General features: G+C 42.7%; 1 long non-coding RNA gene across 1 annotated transcript in view; it reads right to left on the reverse strand.

The window, feature by feature from the left end:
- The window catches only part of LOC142407435 (uncharacterized), a 221,570-nt gene that overhangs the window by 17,633 nt on the left and 185,263 nt on the right, over positions 1-18,674 (reverse strand). The gene's annotated exons all lie outside the window — the stretch shown is intronic.

Below are 18,674 nucleotides of genomic sequence, written 5' to 3' on the forward strand. Positions count from 1 at the left end.
TGGAAGCCCCAGTTGCGATTTCAGGAACCAGTATGTCCAAGACAATCCCACAGGTTGAACACTGTCATTAAAAGCATGACCTGTTCCTGCTTGAGGCAAATGATGGAGTCCCTGCAGGAGTGGTAGTGAATTAAGTGGCTGTATCATCCACCTCAGCAGTGGCTCTGCACTATGAAGCAAGACCTAAGACCACTGGAGATCTCCGAGGCCATGGCAAAAGTCTTACATTTCTTCCAATAAAAGCTGAGCTTGATACTGCCTAGTGACCTGCAAGACATGTTGGGGATACATTTTCTGGATGAATCAAGGAGAGAGCAACCAAGATGATCAGGAGCTGGAGCTCATCATGACCAAAGAGAGACTGACAGAATTAGATTCGTTCGGCCTCTAGAAGAGAAGATGAAGGGGAGACCTTATTCTTGTCTCAGCTACCTCAGAGACAGTACCAAGAAGACAGAGCCAGGCTCTTCTTGAAGGTGCACAGCTCTGCTGGTCATTGCACTGACAACTCGCATCTCCTAGAAAGCAGCCCAGTAAGGCTCTCCTTCTGTAACCCACCTTCTCCAGCGTTATGTGTACGTGCCACTCTGTATGCTGTTTTCCATATGATCTCCTGCCCTGAGATCAATGTTTCTATCCTGTTCCTCTTTCCCCGAGACTGCTAACTTGCTAGAGGTTAAGCTGCCTCTCAAACAGCCCCCATCCCACTTAGCCTGTATCCTGGGATTTTCTTTCATGAAAAAGGCACTGTAAAGGCTCTGGACCCTGTGCTATGATTTACACTTTTTCATCTCCTGTAGAAAGCCTGCCGTGTATGTGATGATACCATTCAGCTCCGTTTACCTGAGAACTTAAAAAAATACCATCGGAGGTTGTTTTTTCCATATGGGTAAATAGTAGGGGTGGGAGTATTCCTTATGGGAAACCTGGAACAGTCGCACTCTGTCGGCCTGACATTTCCTGCTGTAATTGAAACTTTTGATATTAAAAATTCCATTTACACAGTGTCTCTCTAAGCCAGGCAGGGAGAAGGGCAGAGGTGGGCGCAGCGTTAGCACACAGTTTCCCCAACTCCCCCACTGCAGCCAGTTAAACTATAGCAGGTGAGATGCATAGATGTAAGGGAAGGAATATGAGGAAGGAAATACCAACTGAGTTAGGTAATTTGGGTCAGAGGAAGCCAGGCGTAGTTACAGAGGCAGGTACAGATTAAATTAACTTGAGGCTCTAGGTCTCCTCATCTGCCCATACCCCTGCCCAGGAGGGCAGGGAGAGGTGCACCCACATGGTCCTGTGTTCACAGGGGATGTGTGTCTTGGACATCTGGGCTCTGCCTTGAGGGGACAGAAAAATAGCTCCCTCAGAAGTTATGGGGACCAATGGGGAGAAATAACTTTGCCCTCTTGCAAGTAAAAGGACATTTAGCTGAGTGTCTTTAAAAATCCCACCCAATGCTATACAACCTAATCCTCAATGAAATCAGCCAAACAGCCAAATTCTAATCCAAATCCCAGCCAGCCTCAGGTGGAAATCCAGGCAGAGAGGCCCATCCCAGCACCAATTCCAGACCCCACCATAACCTTATGCCTGAGGACCGGCACAAACCCGCTCCCCACTCAAGCCAGCCCAGCAGCCCCAGCCAGAGTTGATTCAGTCTATCCACAGGGCTCCTTCCAGCTGGGGACACAGCTCGTGGGTCCATAGGGGTTTCACCCAGCATGTCTCGCCCAGCCCCTGCCTCAGCTCTGCAGCAGCCGCCAGCTCAAATCCTACCTCTACCTCCAGCCCTACCCCACCCCGGGAGCTCCTGTCATTCCCAGCCCTCAAGTGAGCCAGATGCCTATCCTCCTCCTCCACGAAACCTCCGGCAGACTCTTCAGGGATGAACAGCAGCAGAAAGAAACATCTGAATGCTGGTATCAACACTGGCCCCAGCTCCCGCTAGCAGTAAATACATTAATAAGACAAAGTACAGGACAAAGTGGAATCCCTGTGAGTAATGGACATAATTACATTAGCTAGTCAAAGTAACTTTATGTTAAGAAATATTTTTGGCATGCCATGAAAAGTTTAAATCCTGTCACACCCCAACAGTTACAAAAGTCAAACGCAACATAACATGAGCTTTATTTTAACTGTTACATGCATTTGCATAAAAATGCTTCTTCAGAATGATAATGCAACCATGCTTCCCTGTTTTGTTTTTTGCTGTTTTCCCTTTTGATCCAACTTTCTTGCACCCTCAAAGGCACACAGTAGAACAGGAAACAGTTCTGCCTGCGACTCTTTTCTCAGGCACCGTAAAAAATTAAGGCTTAATGCTTTGAGCTTCTTTCACATATCCAAAGACAGGACAGTGAAAAAACCAAGTACCTAGGCTCACCAATCATTTCGGAAAACCTGGATTTTCATTGTCAAATATGCATCTAACCCTCCAACTATGACAGTGACAGCCACAATAACAAGCAAATTACATTAATCATTATTCTTCCTAGCAATCCTTACAAGCAAGGGGCAGCATGGGGTGAGAAAACCGAAGCTGGATCTACAGAAACAGACATTTCAGAAAGGAAACAAATGAGTCATTTGAACAGCCGTTCAGATTAATTCTCATTTCTAACCCTGTAACTTAAATGACAACTGACTATAAACTCAATCTACTCCTTGGAGTTCCACAAAAAGTTCCTTCAGGAACAGAAGTAAGGAAAACTTCCAGGTCTCAAAAATATTAAAACGCATTTTATGCTGCTGATTTTCTCAAACTCTGTCACCAAAGTAGGCAAAACTAAAACCTGGTTAACAGCTGTTACGTTTTGATGCTAAATCTAATATACCAATGCTAATTTTTATTTAAATATTTAATTTAGATATTTCTGGAGAGAAGTCTGAATTTCTCCATTCAAAAAGCTGCTTTAATTTTAAATACATTTTATTTTTTGAAATAAATAAATTAAAAAGTTTCAAAAACTAATAAATTAAATGTTTTGTTTCAGATTGCACAATTTATTTTATTTGAGACAAAATGAATCTTCTTTTTTTTTTAAAGTTTTTTTTTAGTTTCTGACAGAATTAATATCTTGGGGAAAAATTCATTTAGGAAGACCTAAAAAACCAGAATTGCCAGTGATCCCAGTACCTACCAGTTGTTCTTATACCTCCCACCAAGGAATCTTTCATAAGAAAACTCATAATAGGCGTTGCAGTTTTCCCGGGCAAAGTTGGGATGATGAATTGCACAAGGATAATTTTTTCTGTGACAGCGGCATCAAGAAGCCTCCTAAGACTGTGGCTTGTGGGTGCCCCATTATGCAAAAGACTGCCCCTTACTTGAGGAGCTCACAATTAAAAGAGAAACAAAGATGGGAAACCAAAAATAAAGTGACTTGCCAAGTGCCATAGAGCAGACTGATGGCAGTGGTGCAAAAAGAGTCTGGTTCACCTCGACTCTTCCTTCAGTGACCTATCTGATAGGAGTGTATGGTCAGACTCGCTGGATAAAGCCTTCATTTTGGTTTCTCCCGCCTTATTTCTGCTTCACGGGCTGGCAGAGGGTTGCAGAACTTCAGCAAGTACAAATTTAATGGTCTTCAGGAGATACCTAGGGGGAACCAAGGAAGATCTTTATCTTGATCTTATATTGATCTTGATTTTTGTCCACCTGGAAGAAAGGAGAACTCCCAGTGTGCCACTAGCAGAAGCCACATACCTCAAATTATCAAGTGTGAGATAAAGAAAAAAACTGAGGAGGAAAAAGAGATACCAGGTAAGTAGAAAAAGAGAAGTGCTGTCAGGAACCGATGGCAACACTTAGCGTAAGAGTTGTGGGAGTCTCTGGTCTACTGCTATGGGTAAACATTTGTCCGAATGACAGCACATGGTGGAAAATTATGTGAGATGGGCCAGAACTAAGTCATGATTGATGAGCCTTGGAAGAGCAGGACCTGGCTCTCCAATGTTGGTTTTGCAACCTTTGATCTTTATAGCCACGCATTATAAAGCGGTTTCAACTTGTAACTAAATTCCTAACATACTCAGCTGTAAAATCCAGACATATCCTGAGTAATAAAACAAATACATAAACTGGAACTTAGGTGAGAGTCATCTTTTACTGTCACTTAATGCTGGGAACACCTAGAGCTTGTTATACTAGATTCAATAGGAAAATGTAATTTTGAGAGCAGCATGAAGGGATTTTGGCTGGAAACAAATTAATTGGTCTGTACAGCCTACATCATTAATCCTATCTGGATCACCAATTTACAGTGCCTCTAAATAGCATCACAGAACGGGCACCTTTCAAACTGTTACACATACCGTAACTATACCGCATGAAGTTCATGAAATATGACTTCTATCGCTCCGTGTATCAGAGCCACGGGCCTTCTGCAAAAACGTCATTCTGCGAACTGTGGATATAACCAATAAATCAAGGCAGTTGCACAAGCCACAACTTAGGTGGCATTAATTAGATCAGTGGAAGTTATGATCCAACATAATTATCATTGCTACCCCACCTACGTTTAATTTCAGTCTTTCTTCCTATCTTTGCCCCAGAGGGTCAATAGGAGAGTTAAACTACATGCTTCAACAGTGTCAGTCTCCAGAGGCAGCACGAAAGAGCAATGTTTGGTAATTATATGAGTGCAAGTAAGGGGAAGGGGACTATCATGAGATGTGATCAGATACCATACAACAAGGGGAGAAAGAAAGAAATTCACCCTTGCCCCTTACACACCTCATAGCTTTGCAACTGTACGAGAGGTCTAAGTTTTGTGCTGCCTGATCTGACCCACCAGACCCTATTCAGCACGGTATTCACATACAGAAATCACTGTAAGCATATGGAGAGTCTTATCAAAGTAAACCTGATTTCCCAAAGTCTTACATACATATTGAAAATGGCCTGAATGGCACAGCCCAGGGGAGGGGAAGAAGGGTCAATGTACTGAGGTGGGACTTGCGGCACCTCTGACCACATCTATAATAGCAAGTAGTGCAGAACAAGAGGAATGGATACATAGAGAGAAACAATTGGTGCCGAGGACCTGACATCCACACCGTGCATTTCCATTCTGTACATGCTTTACTTCAGACTAGCTGCAGCCTAGTGGCAGCAGCAACCAGCGTGAGCTGTCCCGTGCCAGATGCAGTCCTGAAGCACATCCACCAGCTTAGTGCCATCCCAGCGGAATCCAGTTCATGTCCTCCACGACTGCTCTGCAACATAAATGTGCAGTTAAGTGGGGATCACTTGGAGACTCATTTCAGAAGCACGCTGTTGATCTCAAATAAAATGCTAATGCCAGTCCCCCTCTTAGAGGCATCTCCCTCCTGGGCATGGACAAGTGCCTGGGGATACACATGCACTGCTGACCATCCAATGCTTCAGAGATTTCTGAGCAAATATCTCCTGACATAGCTACAGGGCGAGAGCCACAGCAGTATAACCAAGTCAGCGTGACACTATGCCCAGGCTATTTTGTCCTGCTGAAATAGCCCAGCGTAACACGACCCTGATGTAGGTCTGCACCGGACCAACACAAGGGTCCCCAGACAGCACTGCACTGTGTGGCTGTACCAACACATGGGCAGCCAGCTCCCCTGTGCGGTGTGTGTGTGCTCTTCGTCTCCGTCACTCCGTCAATAGGGACAATTTTACAAGCCTGCGTCTCTGAGGACTGTGCTTCAGGAAGTGAGAGTCATACAAATACAAATATAAATGGGAAACCGAGTGTTTGCAGGACTGAGCCCTGAATCACAGTCCAGGAAACAGTTGTAATGACAGTACATGGCTGAAGAAGAGCTACTGCCTTTGAACTGGCTGGAAGGACTTCATATAAAAAGGTATCGTATCTTTCAGGTCACAGCAGTTCTTTCTGATTGAAGGTTGCACCATCATGGTGGTTGGAAGACAAAGAGGTTTTCTGCTAAAAATCCCCAAAGATGCTCTGTTTTAGCAGGTCAATTGGTTCTCTTCTTCTTTGACCTTTCTTCTATGCATCTGCTCTTCCCTGAACTTACAATAAAACATTTTCCTTTGACACTGTGCGGGGCTCTGCTTAAAAAGGGCTTGGTGTAATCAGGTGTGTTCCTACTGAACTGCAGCCCGCAGTACAAAGACACCACTGTTTTTCAGAAGGCTGTTCAGTAATGTTCACTCAACAGAAGAGACCAACAGTATGGCAATATCCATCAACCCCCTGCATTTGCTTGTAATTAAAGAAAGGTCAGTAGCTGTGCCTTTCTGAGAATCACGCTTACCTTTGCACAGTCAAAAACCAAACATATACAAATTTCACAATGGAAACTTTCGTTGACATCCAGAAACGTGAAACCTGAGACATGAAAAATATTAAACAGCCAACTGTGCTAATCTAATAAGGTTTGTGAAACCGATTTGCCCCCCTGGTTGGTTACAGAACTGTTGAGATAATATTTGGTACCTAACAGCAAAAGCTGTTGTGTTCCAGTTTTTTCATGCCTCGCTGCTACAGAAAGGCCCTGATTCACAGCACTTCATTATCTTCCCTTGTTTTTATAGGCAGCCAGAGGGCATGCTGGATCCTCAGTTTGTTTGTCTGGATCCACTCATTAGTAAATTACGTGTAGTGAGCAATGGCACGCACCTGGACATTTAGTCTGAGTAGATTCTTTAACATCCAAATTGGTTGTGCTACTTCAGCAAAAAAAGCAACAGATCTTTCTGAAATGTGATTTTTTTTCTTTATGCTTTTGTATTTCTAGGAGCCATATCATCAGTGGAGCAGAAGTACCAAAAAGCAAGAACGAAAGAGAAGAAAGAAAAGCACGAGACTTCTCCCTATGAAGCGCTGTTAACGATCAGTTTCTATGAACACAAGGATCCTGCTGCCAGGACCACAGCCACGTTATGGTGGCAATCTGAGTAGCAGCATGTCAATTTTTGCTGTATAGCTAGACAAGAAACACTAAAGAGGAACAGAGATATGTAGAGATTCAGCTGGGAAATTTGCAGCGATGTTGAGTGCAAGCTTGATGTGTTGCTCTGGAAATCTGGAAACGGAAACAACCTAGAAATCTACTTTTAGGGACCAAGCCTTTAACCCATCCCTGGTTCTCTTGGTGGTATCACTACGTATAATTTGCTATTGCAATGAAGGGAACTGGGACAGAGAGGGACAGATACAGGATACAGACAGGGCATGAAGTATTCCAGCAAAATCCTTCTGACATACAACCCTTGGAGACCACAGACAATTGGTGCGAGACTCACAGAGACACAATCCAACACAATCTCCTGCTCTACTTTTCCCATCATTAGCTGGGTACCACAGAGAATGTAGTTAAAAATGTCTTCTAAAATAGCTTTAAGGATTGGAAATCTGATAAGGCAAATACAAGTGGCAAAGCTCCACTGACGTCAGTGAGACTTATATAAGGGAAGATTTTGTAATGGTAAAAGTAATACTGGAACTGCAAAGTCCTGCACACTGAACAAGAAATTTTTTTCAGGTTAACCTCAACAAAAGCCACAGATTTGTTCTCAAAACAATTTCCCCCGCCTGCCCTGCAAATAAACACTGAAGTCGGACTATTTCTGCAAAAATTGTCACTTTGTGTGTACAATCACACAAGCATAATTTACTGCAAAGCTACTCATTAATAAGCAACTGAGATATGAATATTGAATGATATTTTTAAAGGTAAATTTTGAATTTATACATATGAGAATTTTAATGAAAAGTTGTGACTGTAAAATGCAGTACATTTAGCCAGTCCTGGGACAATATGGTGTGGGAGTCATTCTTCCTTCGTACAATTCTTCTTTTCAGGACCATCTAGTAAGTTGGTGTGAATTAAGACCGGTCATTTGAAATCAATTGAAAAAAATGGAGCTATGCCAAATTACATCAGTGAAGGATCCAGCCTTTTGACTTCAAGTTATCCTCAGTTAACACTGGCGTAATCAGAAAAAGGCGACATTTACTTCTCTGCCCAATGAAAATAGCCTGGGTATTGGCTACTTTCAGAGAACTGCCTGAAAACATTCCACAAACCATGAATTATTCACAGTATTAAACAAATAATTGTGACTAGTAAATAAATATTTGAAAGTAATGGCTGGTTCATACACCATTCAAACATAGTGTAAGGGGGAGATATTCATCATATGAATTACCCATTAAGAATTATTGGCTCAGCTCTAGTTATAACTGATAAACAGTCATGTGGATAACAAGGCAAGTGTTTGGCAAGTCTCCTGCTTTCATTCTCAGCAATATGGCTTCCTTTTCAACAGACACATAAGCTCAACTATTTATCCCCCTTCTACCAGAGAAACTAACTGCCTTCAGTGCACCTGAAAGGCGAGAGCTGGCGCGCAGTTTCCCCAAGCCCTACTTGTCTGGTTAAATTCCAGGTCAGGCAACAGCCCTCTGACAGAACCACATTCCTGCTGTAGTTTCAATTACCTAAATTATTCTTCACCTCCTGTCCTAAGCATGGGCATATTTTTGATGGCCCGAGCTGGGAAATGTGAATGCAAACTGCTACCAGATGTAGAGAGGAAGAATGATTTCGTATCGGAGGCACTAGCCTCTGAGTCAAAATATCTGAGTCTCTGCTGTGCTACAGGCTTTCTGTAAGCCACTTAGGCCCAAATCCCCAAAGGTATTTAGGCTTTTAACTCCTGTTCATTTCAGTGAGAGTTAAAAGCCTAAATACCTCAATGGATCTGGGTTTTAGCCTCTGTGGTTATGTCTACACAGCACAAGGGTATCCATAGTACCGAGTGGGCACATCAGAGCTAACTCTTAACAACCTGGCTCCGGTAGAAGAGCAATATCCTGGTGTTGGTCTACTATTCAGCCAAGGGTGGAATATAATCTGATTGTGGATAACTCTCACCACAGCATTCCCAGCTACAGCACGCTCAGAGCTAGCCTGGGTATCTCCACACAGCACTGCGTCCTGCTGGGTGGGTACAACCCACATGCCTCAAAATTACACTGCAATTTGGGTCACAGCCTGCCTCGTCGGGATACGGGGAGAACGAGTGCATCCCATAAGATTCGCGTGGTGCCCGGGCGTTCTGCTGGTGGGCAGCACGTAAAGCACAGGGAGCCAGCAGGCTTGGTTCGGCTGAACGATCCTGCAAATTCCATTTTAATTCAGCTTTTCAGAAAGCAGCTTCCACTGGCCACAGAAAGGCAACAGGGGCCTGTGCAACGTGCTCCCATTTAAATATCTGGCATCTTTCACTTATAATACCAGTACAACATCTGACTGTGTCTCCAAAAAGAATCAGAGCAAATGGTTAATGTGCAGTTATGGTAGTTAAAAAAAGAAATGCTTTGCTGCTATTCTATTGTCAGTTTTGGCAAGCAGCACTGGGGAAGCGAAACACTGATAACATTGCTTTATTGTTCATGTAGGTCCCAACCCTAACATGCTACATCTGTATCTTCTGTCTCAAGAAGTTGCTTTCTTTTCATCAAACACATTCCAGAAGTCAACAGTAAAAGCACTGACAAGAGACAGCAGATTGATCCATTAACTCTCACTCACTGCTAACAGTTCCTTGGCTGAAACCGGACCCTGCATTCCACTTGGGAAGATTTGGTAAGTTCAAAATGTAAACATGCTTGCAGGATTTGGTTACTGCTCTCATACACTGCAGCTCCTGCCTCAGCTTAACAGGAGGTGCTGGGAATCTCTACAGGTGCTGTGCCTCTTACTTTATACATGCGTAATTAAGTAACAAACAGGACAGGCCAAACAAGTCCTGTGCGCCTCGCGTTAATATTATACTACGTTCTCAGTTAGTGCTAATCAATGTGGTTGCAATGAAGGATATTACAGCATATAGCTCTTTCTAATATGTCTAACAATAATAATAATAAATAATAATAACGCACTCTCCCTTTGCCAGAAAAGATGCAATTAAATAAGCACATATTTTCCCTTTGGAGATAGGCCCTGAAGCATCTTCCTTTTAGCAGCAGATAAAATGAAAAGTCTTGCCTGTCACGGCTTTGAATTTGCTTTGCAAAACCAGCCTTTATTTTAAGTTAGGTTTATCTAACAACGCTCCTTTGTTGAAATAGCATTCTCCATCTGTATTACCAAAGCATACAGGGTCTCCGCTCACAGACCAACAACACTCCAGTGCATCGGTCACTGTAAAAACACAGAACAAAATGTAATTTCTCACACAGCTGCTAACGAAGCTGTGAAGCCCAGTACGGGCTCGTCTCCTGGTGTGGCTCTCTGTCCCCCTCTACTGACTGCAACAGTCGGTCCCGGGTCCAATTCCTGCATCCAGGGACTCAGCCTGGGGTGCTGTTACCCTTGGAGAGGTGACAATACACCTTCTGAGAGGCTGCAAGATGCTGGCTTATCCTGGGAAGAAGCGGATTTTTCCTGTGCAGCAGCTGGACAAACAGGGTTTTGTCCAAGCAGGCCTCCGAGTTTGGTTTCTGCATTGCTCACAAAACAGAACGGGGTTTTGTGCTGAAAAATTGGACGTGGAGGTAAAACATCACTGCAGTATTCTAGCCAATACCTTAATATTGTGATTCAAGATGGTGTCTTTAGTGTCCCATCGGAAATGGAATTGTGCTTCCCTTTGACTCCACGGGCTAGGTTCTTGAGACAAAGGACATTTTCCAGGATGGTCATCTACTTCAGCTGAAAACCTACTGTTTTTCAAGAGTTTCATTTTTTGATGTGACAGTGGCACTTCCCAAAGAAAGCGAGCGCTTTTCAAAAGAAACACACCTAATCAAAAAGCCATGTTTCTGAAAAAACTTGCTTTCAGCACACACGTGAAGCCACCTATTACTAGCCTTTGCTTTTCCTGCAGACTACAGTACCACGTACAGTCCCGCAGCTCATGAGCAGAACCAGTAGAGATGGCTATGGGTAGATGCCAGGAGCTGCTCCACTGACATCACTGGGATTTTTGCCACTGATTTCAGTAGAGTCATGATTTCATGCAGGACTCTGATGCCATTGGACTCGAGGTTTAATTACACGACTCTTTACTAACTGGCTCTCTAGGTTTCTACAATGCTGATTTCCCTCCAATCTCCCTCCAAGGGTTAGTTCTGACTTGTTACAGGGGCCTGTTTGAAAGCTCCGTGTTCTTTATGCTTCTCTTCTTCCTTTGGTACTGTACAATCACAGATGCAGTTCCCTATTCCAGGCGTATCTGTGTACACATCATCCAAATTTACTTCTTAACACTTTAGTTTTCTCTCCTTTGTTGTCTCAAGTTTCAAATGTTTTTTGCCTTTCCTGTGCTTTTCTGTTCTCCATGATCAGGTCTTCTGTATTTAATACCTTTTGTAACATAGGTCTATAAACAGATCCTAGCTATCAGTGAATGATCTAGGGAAAATGATTTGTTGTTATTATTTTGGGTCTGGACTGGCAATTTGGTCTAAGTTTCCAGATCATGTTGGCCTTCTGGTGTGACCATGAAGAAGTCATTCCACTGTCAGATCCATCTCTGCCTGTACAGAGAGGCGTCCTGCACATTCGGACTGTAAGTCCTTCAGGAACTGGTGCTGGTTTTGCTGCCTGTCTGCATAGCAGTAAGAGCAATGGGACCTGAGGCTTGTACAGAACTGGGAGCATCTTGATAGTAATTCTGGATGAAGAATACCTATTGCTCAAGTTAACTTACAACACCTTAATTTGCAGCTGTGACTTTGTCCACCTCGCAGTCAAAGGCATGACAGCAACACATTGACCAGCTTCAACCTAGCTACTTTGGATACCTTAAGCAGCGGAGACACAGTGTTCAGGCACCAGCTCTTGAATATGCATGCCGCATCCCGGGCAGGCTTGTCCAGCCTGCCCTAAACCCTGTGAAGATTAAAGCCAGTTGTTATTTGATTATCTGTGCTGCAATCACGCCTCCCAGTTGCAACGTAGGTGCACAGTCGGTGACCAGGGGACGGTTCCTCTCTCTATGCTGTATTGTCAGAAGTATGCACTAGCTGCGCGAGAAGCAAGGCGGGCTGGAAGGCTGTACTGAGGTGGTCCTCCCTGCCTGCAGCCTGCCTGTTTTGTTCCGGAGCAGCCGTAGTTTTGTTAGTAGCTCACAAACGCCGTGATATTTCAGTCTCCCCCTTTCATCCCCACGCTCTGGCAGAGAAGATAGACTTAGGACTGGGATAGATTGAATTTATTTTAGCTGCTTTCTCAACAAGTGATCTGTTAAAGGGAGAGAAACACACTTTTGTATGAAGTTGCTATTTGCATTACGTATTTTAAATCCTGGAATGAGCATGAGATGAGCTACCATGGAGATTTACAGAAATTGAATTACCACTTTTTTCACACCAGTTCAGAGTTTACAACTTGTTTCCACTTACAGAAGAGATGTGAACATCTTTAGAGTGACTTTATGTCTTCTGACAGGTTTGCTCTACTGAGTGTTTTACTTGTCACAGATCCTGCGGAGGATGCTTGGGGTCCTGGAACCAGACGCTGAAAATCACTGCACTGCACTGCTACCTGACTTGAAGAGAAATGCCACCAGCTGCAGCTGAGTTATATGTGAGCATGACTAATGTGAAATAAGAATAAAGCCTGTAAGTACCTAATTCTGCAACTATGCTCTAGCACAGCTGGAGCATCTGCAAATTCAGATCCATAGATATGTTTATCTACCTTATCTGTACACAGAAGTGCAATAATAAGTAAGAGAAAGGTAAGAGCAATTTGGACTTTTCAGTTTTTAGGGGCTACACTGAAAGGGCCTCTGAAAGTTAGACCCTTTGAGGAAGTCTCAAGTCCCAGACAGAAAACCTCAAATTGCAAACTGCTTCTCATAATCTTTGCCTAAATTTGCAAAAGTCAAGACAGGGCTATAGCTGACAGAACACCAGCTTCCCTAATGTCTGGACCTGATTATTCAGACACATTTTCAAAATGAGAACTATGAAAAAATTAAGTCCAAGCACTTGTGAATTCCTGCTGACCTGCTACATAACTGTTTAGTGTCACACATTTGAAATGGTCCAACAATGTACGCGTTAGCAGGGCTGCATCAAAAGCTTCAGTGTTTGAGTTTGGCTAAGCAACCGTAAGTTTGGATACTTATTTAAAACTTGTTTGTATCCCTTAGTCCATGAAGCCAGGGTGAAAATTTTGTTGGAATAATCCTTCTCATGAGGTCTCCAATAATACCTGCATCCAGCTGGGCTAGAAAAACACTCGGAGCAACCTTTCAGAGACTTTCCTCATTTTGCCTTCCAGTTCCAGCTGGGACCCAGAAGAGCAAAGTTTTGTAAGCAGGACCAGCAGTGGGGGAAAGAAAAGTTTGCAAAGTCTTGGTAAACATATCTGTATGAGCCAGTGTCGAGTGCCTGCATCTGCGCATACCTGAAGTCCAGCATCTGGGAGAACCACAAACAAGTGTAACTGGCTATACGAATCATATATTCTCTTGATAGAAAAATACAACTGCCTATGTGCTTAAGCCTCTGCACTTAAGTAATTGAGGAAAATAAGTCACTTTTAATTTTAAAAAGCTCTCAGCTGTGTCCTTAGTAATTAGGATAGCATGGATGCAATAAATCAGTCCGTGTGCCAACCCACAGAGGTCAAATATAACCAGGCAGCAAATTATAGTAAACATTTATGAATCCCTTGTATATGGCACATGACCCCACCCACTCTTTTTGGCACAGAAGTTTGCTGTTGATTGCACTGGTCCTTCTGGCATTTCACGTCCTCATGCAAGTCATACCAAGTAGCCTCCCTGAAATATTGTACTTGAACATGATCAGACTCATTTTAATCATTGTGTGTATTTTGAATGATGACTAACAGTCTGAGAGGATGAGAGAAACCAAAATGGTCAGGGAGCTTTTTTTTTAAAGAGGAACAAGGAAAATGTAAATTGAGGTTTCTATTTAAGCAACAAGAAACTCGATGCATCCTTCTGCAGAGGAAGGATGGTCTTGTGGCTGAAGCTCAGGGCTAGGGTGTAAGACCCTGCTAACCCACAGCATGTCTCCAGGATAGCACAGAAAACCCACGGCAGAGTCCCTGTGTGACCAGAGTTCCTCAGCTCCCCATCTGTGAAACAGGGATAATTATGCTTTCTTACTCCCGTCCTTTATCTGTGTTGCCCATCTATACCAAAAAATAGTTCATTGAAAGGGACTGTCTTTAATTAGGTGCCTGTATGTGCTTAGCACAATAAGGTGCCAATTTTAGCTGAGGTCCCTCAGTGCTCCTACCTGGCAAATGAAACAGGCATTTACTGCAGGGTTAATGACCAGCTGAGATTACTTGATATTATTATTTCATTTGTACTGCTGTCACACCTAAGAGCACCAGCCACAGACCTGAACCTGTTCTGTGTTTGCATTTAATGCATACAGAACATAATGACAGTGCCTCTCCCAAAGAGCTTAAAATTAAATTTTACTCTCCCTTCCCCCACCACTGATTTGCACGGAGTTTGTTCCAGGGAATGCTTTCAAATACATCTGCCAATGTGACAGCTGCAAGTATCTCCTTGTGCCTGTTCAGATTAGATATAGATAACACCTGAGAAGTGCAGATGAGATTCTGATCACAACTAGAAGGAAAGTGAGAAATATTTTCTACCAAAAGGTTTAAAGAAACAAAAACATTTCCTGTGCTTTTAAATGCAGTAATGTCCCGCTGATAATTTTTTTGACAAAAGGAAAAGGAAAACCCAAATAAGAAAGACCTAGGAAACAATCTGATGTTTTGTCTTCAGAAAAGCCATGCATTTTGATGGAATTTCAGAGTTTTCACAGAGGGTTGTCTTGAGAAAAAACAGTCCTACTTTATTTCCCTGTAGAAAGCTTTGACCCCCAAATGTCCATCTGCTGCTGTTCTCAGTCCTGCTAGCCAAACAGAGACTTCTCTGCACAAGTGCAGTGGGTTTGGGGTATGAAATCCACCACATAACCACTATCCTGACTTCAGTCTAACGCCCTTGAAGCTCCTCTTGCATGTTACAGTATCTAGAGAAGCCTAATACAAGATAGTACATGCTGCATTTGAGGATACTTCAGGCACTGAAGTACAGTAGGGCTTCTGGTAGGGGATGAAAGAGATGGAGATGCGAGATGTCTTGTGTTATGAGCCATTTCCTTTCCCTGTGGTGGCACTGATCCTTGAGAGAGACTTTCTTCCTTTCTTCTTGTAAAAAAACTTTTCAAAGGAGGTTCCTTACCAACTTCAGATGAAAGGACAGGAGCTGGCGTGAATATCTCTTCAGCATCAGTGACTGTTTTATACTTTGCACACACCTGGAGAGTCCTGGAATACAAGAGAAACCACCTGCACATCTTTGGTTACCAGAGAAGTTCCCAGAGCAAGTCTGGGACTCTTCAAAAACTGGCATTTTACCAATAAGTCACAGGCAGCAGGAATTAAGTACTTACTCCCTTGCCTTCTCCAACCTGGAAAGAGAGATTGCAGCTTCATTTGGTTTATGTAGGCTCCTCATCTTGGGCAGAGGTGCAATGGGGAGAGCAAGCACTGAAGGGGAGCCTCATCCCGACACTATTCAGCTTTTCTTAACTATCAAATAATGATACTTTCTGAAAAGGAAATCCCTTTTATTTAAACAGTCAGCAACAAAAAGAGAAAATAATGGCGTGGCCTTCCATTCTGCCCTGCATTAGTACCTCCCTACTACAAAAACTGCCTTTCAGGCAGAACGCCTTCCTGAATATCAAAGTGGATAAAAGCTAGGAAGAAGGAAGACCTGTGAGGAAAGCAAAGAATCCCTTTTAGGAGGGACATCGTAGTGCCTATTATATCACAGGATGTTCTGCTACAGGTGTCACCACTTGCTATTCCTCACCCAATGCTCACCAAAACCCAAATTCAATAAGCTTGGAATATTACACAAGAGCTGACCTACTCAGACATCCTTTCGGAAATAGTCTGCCCCTTGAACTGAAAGATGTGTGCGATTCATAAAGTATTCACTGCAGGATGCACTCACACACAGATGTGCTCACCTGCAGGAAAACCTCCAAGCCCCTCAAGAGATCCCTTCCGCACTCCTTACCCAGGCAAAACTTCTGTTGAATTTGGTCTGACTAAGAAATGATTTAAAAGTTTTACAGAAATAGGCTCTGAGAGAGAATATTGTAAACCATCCAATATCTTCTTAACATGGATTCCTCAGAGCTGCTCATCTAAAATATATTATGTATTTGTAGATATGCAGCAAATTACCTAACAAAGATGCTGGATGTGCCCCATGAGGATTCACGTTCTCCTCATTGCCTTCACTGGGAGCACGATGTGCCGGTATCTGATATACATTTTAAGAAAGCATGGCAGGCTTTATTGGCACACTTAACATGGATGATACTCACACTGGACCATATAATCTTCACAAGATTATATAATTTCCTAGATTGTAATCTCTATCTCATGCCATGTGAACTAAGTTAGAATGATAAGGAGTTGCCAGCCCCATAACCTGGAAATGTCTAAACCAAGCATCTTCCAAATTACCCCAGATGCTTGTCTTCAAAATTTTCAGGGCAAGTTATGCTCAAGTTCAGGAGTAAAATCTGAGAGGCCAGAAGGCAGAAGCCTCTCTGCCAATTTTATTTGTAAGACCTTTACGAAGACCCTATGAATGCAGACATGGGTGTGACAATCTAGGGGCTGATGATCAGAGCTCCTATTAGAAAAAACAAAATAGTAAAACTCAAATTCCCACAGCTGCAGAAAATGAAATACAGAAACATGAACCCAAATAATCACCAGTCAAATAAAACCCCAGAAGGCATTATTTACAAAATCTCATCATTTTTAACCAGTGGTATGATTTGAGAGGCTTGACTCATGACTTGTTAATGCTTTGGGTTAGCAATGCTAGTTGACAGTTCTAGTGGCTGAAGTGAGCTGCACTTACTATAAAGTCAATCGTGTCTACCTGGCAATTAGCCAGGAGTCCTAAAATTAACAGCTCATTAGAAACTTGTCTGTGACATATTATTCACATGGACAAGCCCTTGCTCAGGAGCAATCCCTCTGAACCCAGCACAGGGAACAAGGGAGACCAGTATCCAGCACACGTGCTTCCACAATGGGGTCTGCTGCTTCCAGTAGGGTGGGCAAATAGGTTAGAAATGGGTCCTACTCATGCTACAGCTCTCTCCTCCAAAGGAGAGCTAGATTCAGGATTTGTGAAATGTTTCTCAGTTGTCCTGAGATGTTTTTCTGGAAATCAATCTCATGTCTGCAGACAGTACTGTTACAAACGCTGGCTCTGTTCCATCAATGCTATAATGCACCACTGGCAATTTTGACCCCACGTTGAGGAAGGTTTGTTCTCAGCAGGATCATTTGATAGAACAGCAGCAATGTTGGCCACAGTTACATAAACAGAAGCAAGTCCAGAGCTGACTATGTCTTTTCATTGATTGAAGGGGACTTCTGCAGAATCCAATAGTTTTTCCAGCATTGCTGATTAGAACTGGGCAAGATTTTTCTGCTGAAGGATGTTGGCTTCTTCAACTAACACAGTTCAACTGTTGACAAAATTTTGGAGTTTTCATTGAGAACTCAATTTCATTGAAAATCCCAAACTAAACACTCTGATTGTGGATCAGAAAGTAACTTTGATCAAAAACCAAAACATTATTTCAGATGTTGAAATCCCCCTTTATATTATTTCTTGCTTTTGTTTCTTGTTGCAACCCTCTCGCAAAAAAAATTTGGATAAAACATACATCAAAAATAGCAGAGGAAGGGATTTTTGAATTGTATTTTTCCACATGGAAAAGACATCTCTAAAGCAGTCCTATTGCTAATACATGTGGAGACAAAGCAGCATTATTAACGTTGCTAACATTTAGGAGACACGGGTATCATTCATCTTGGGATCTTGGAGAACATGCTTTTTACAGATATTCAAAGAACTTCAGATGTGGGACAGCAATCCGTGGAATATATCCATGAAAACCAGATGAAAATTGAAGAAGGGAAGTACTGAAAAAGTAATACTGAATTAAAATCCATCAGACTTGACTCTGAGGCTCAGTTTGAATATTCTTACCCGCACGGAATAGCATTTTGATTTCAGGCCACTCCACTAGTGAACTGTGGGTGCTATTTAGGAAGAGTAAAGGCATTACAGCCTGGCCCACTGTTATTTAGAAATAGGATTGTAATTGTGTATTGAGTTCTTATCTTAGGATGAGGTAATCTACAGTATGCTGATGAACATTTATCAACTGGGCTGGTAAAGCCCCAGGGAATGACAAAGGGGAGAAAGAATGGGAAGGAGACACATTGGCTATGAAACACTCCTTGCTAGAACAAGAAACAATAGTGTGCTGCAACTGAAAAAGAAAGAGAGACACTTCCTGGGACAAGATACCTTCCTGCGGTACATTACTAAAAAGAGATAAGCATATTTTCAATGACAGGTTGGGGCATCGAAAACACAGCAATTCTTGCAGTGAGACACAAGGTCTTTCTAAGGTTTATGTTTAAGGGTTCTAAGGTCAAGTGACTCTTCAGATCAGCAAAGTATTTGTTTCTCAGGTAAAAAAGTTTGAAACAACCTGTTACAGAAAGTAAGTACTGAGCAACTCTTGAATACCAGAGACCTGCAAAATCTCTTAAAATAGACACCCAAAATAGCACACCACTTCAGGTTTCTCCAC

This window comes from Mycteria americana, chromosome 3, assembly GCF_035582795.1.
Source record: "Mycteria americana isolate JAX WOST 10 ecotype Jacksonville Zoo and Gardens chromosome 3, USCA_MyAme_1.0, whole genome shotgun sequence".
In the NCBI taxonomy this organism is placed as follows: Eukaryota; Metazoa; Chordata; class Aves; order Ciconiiformes; family Ciconiidae; genus Mycteria; species Mycteria americana.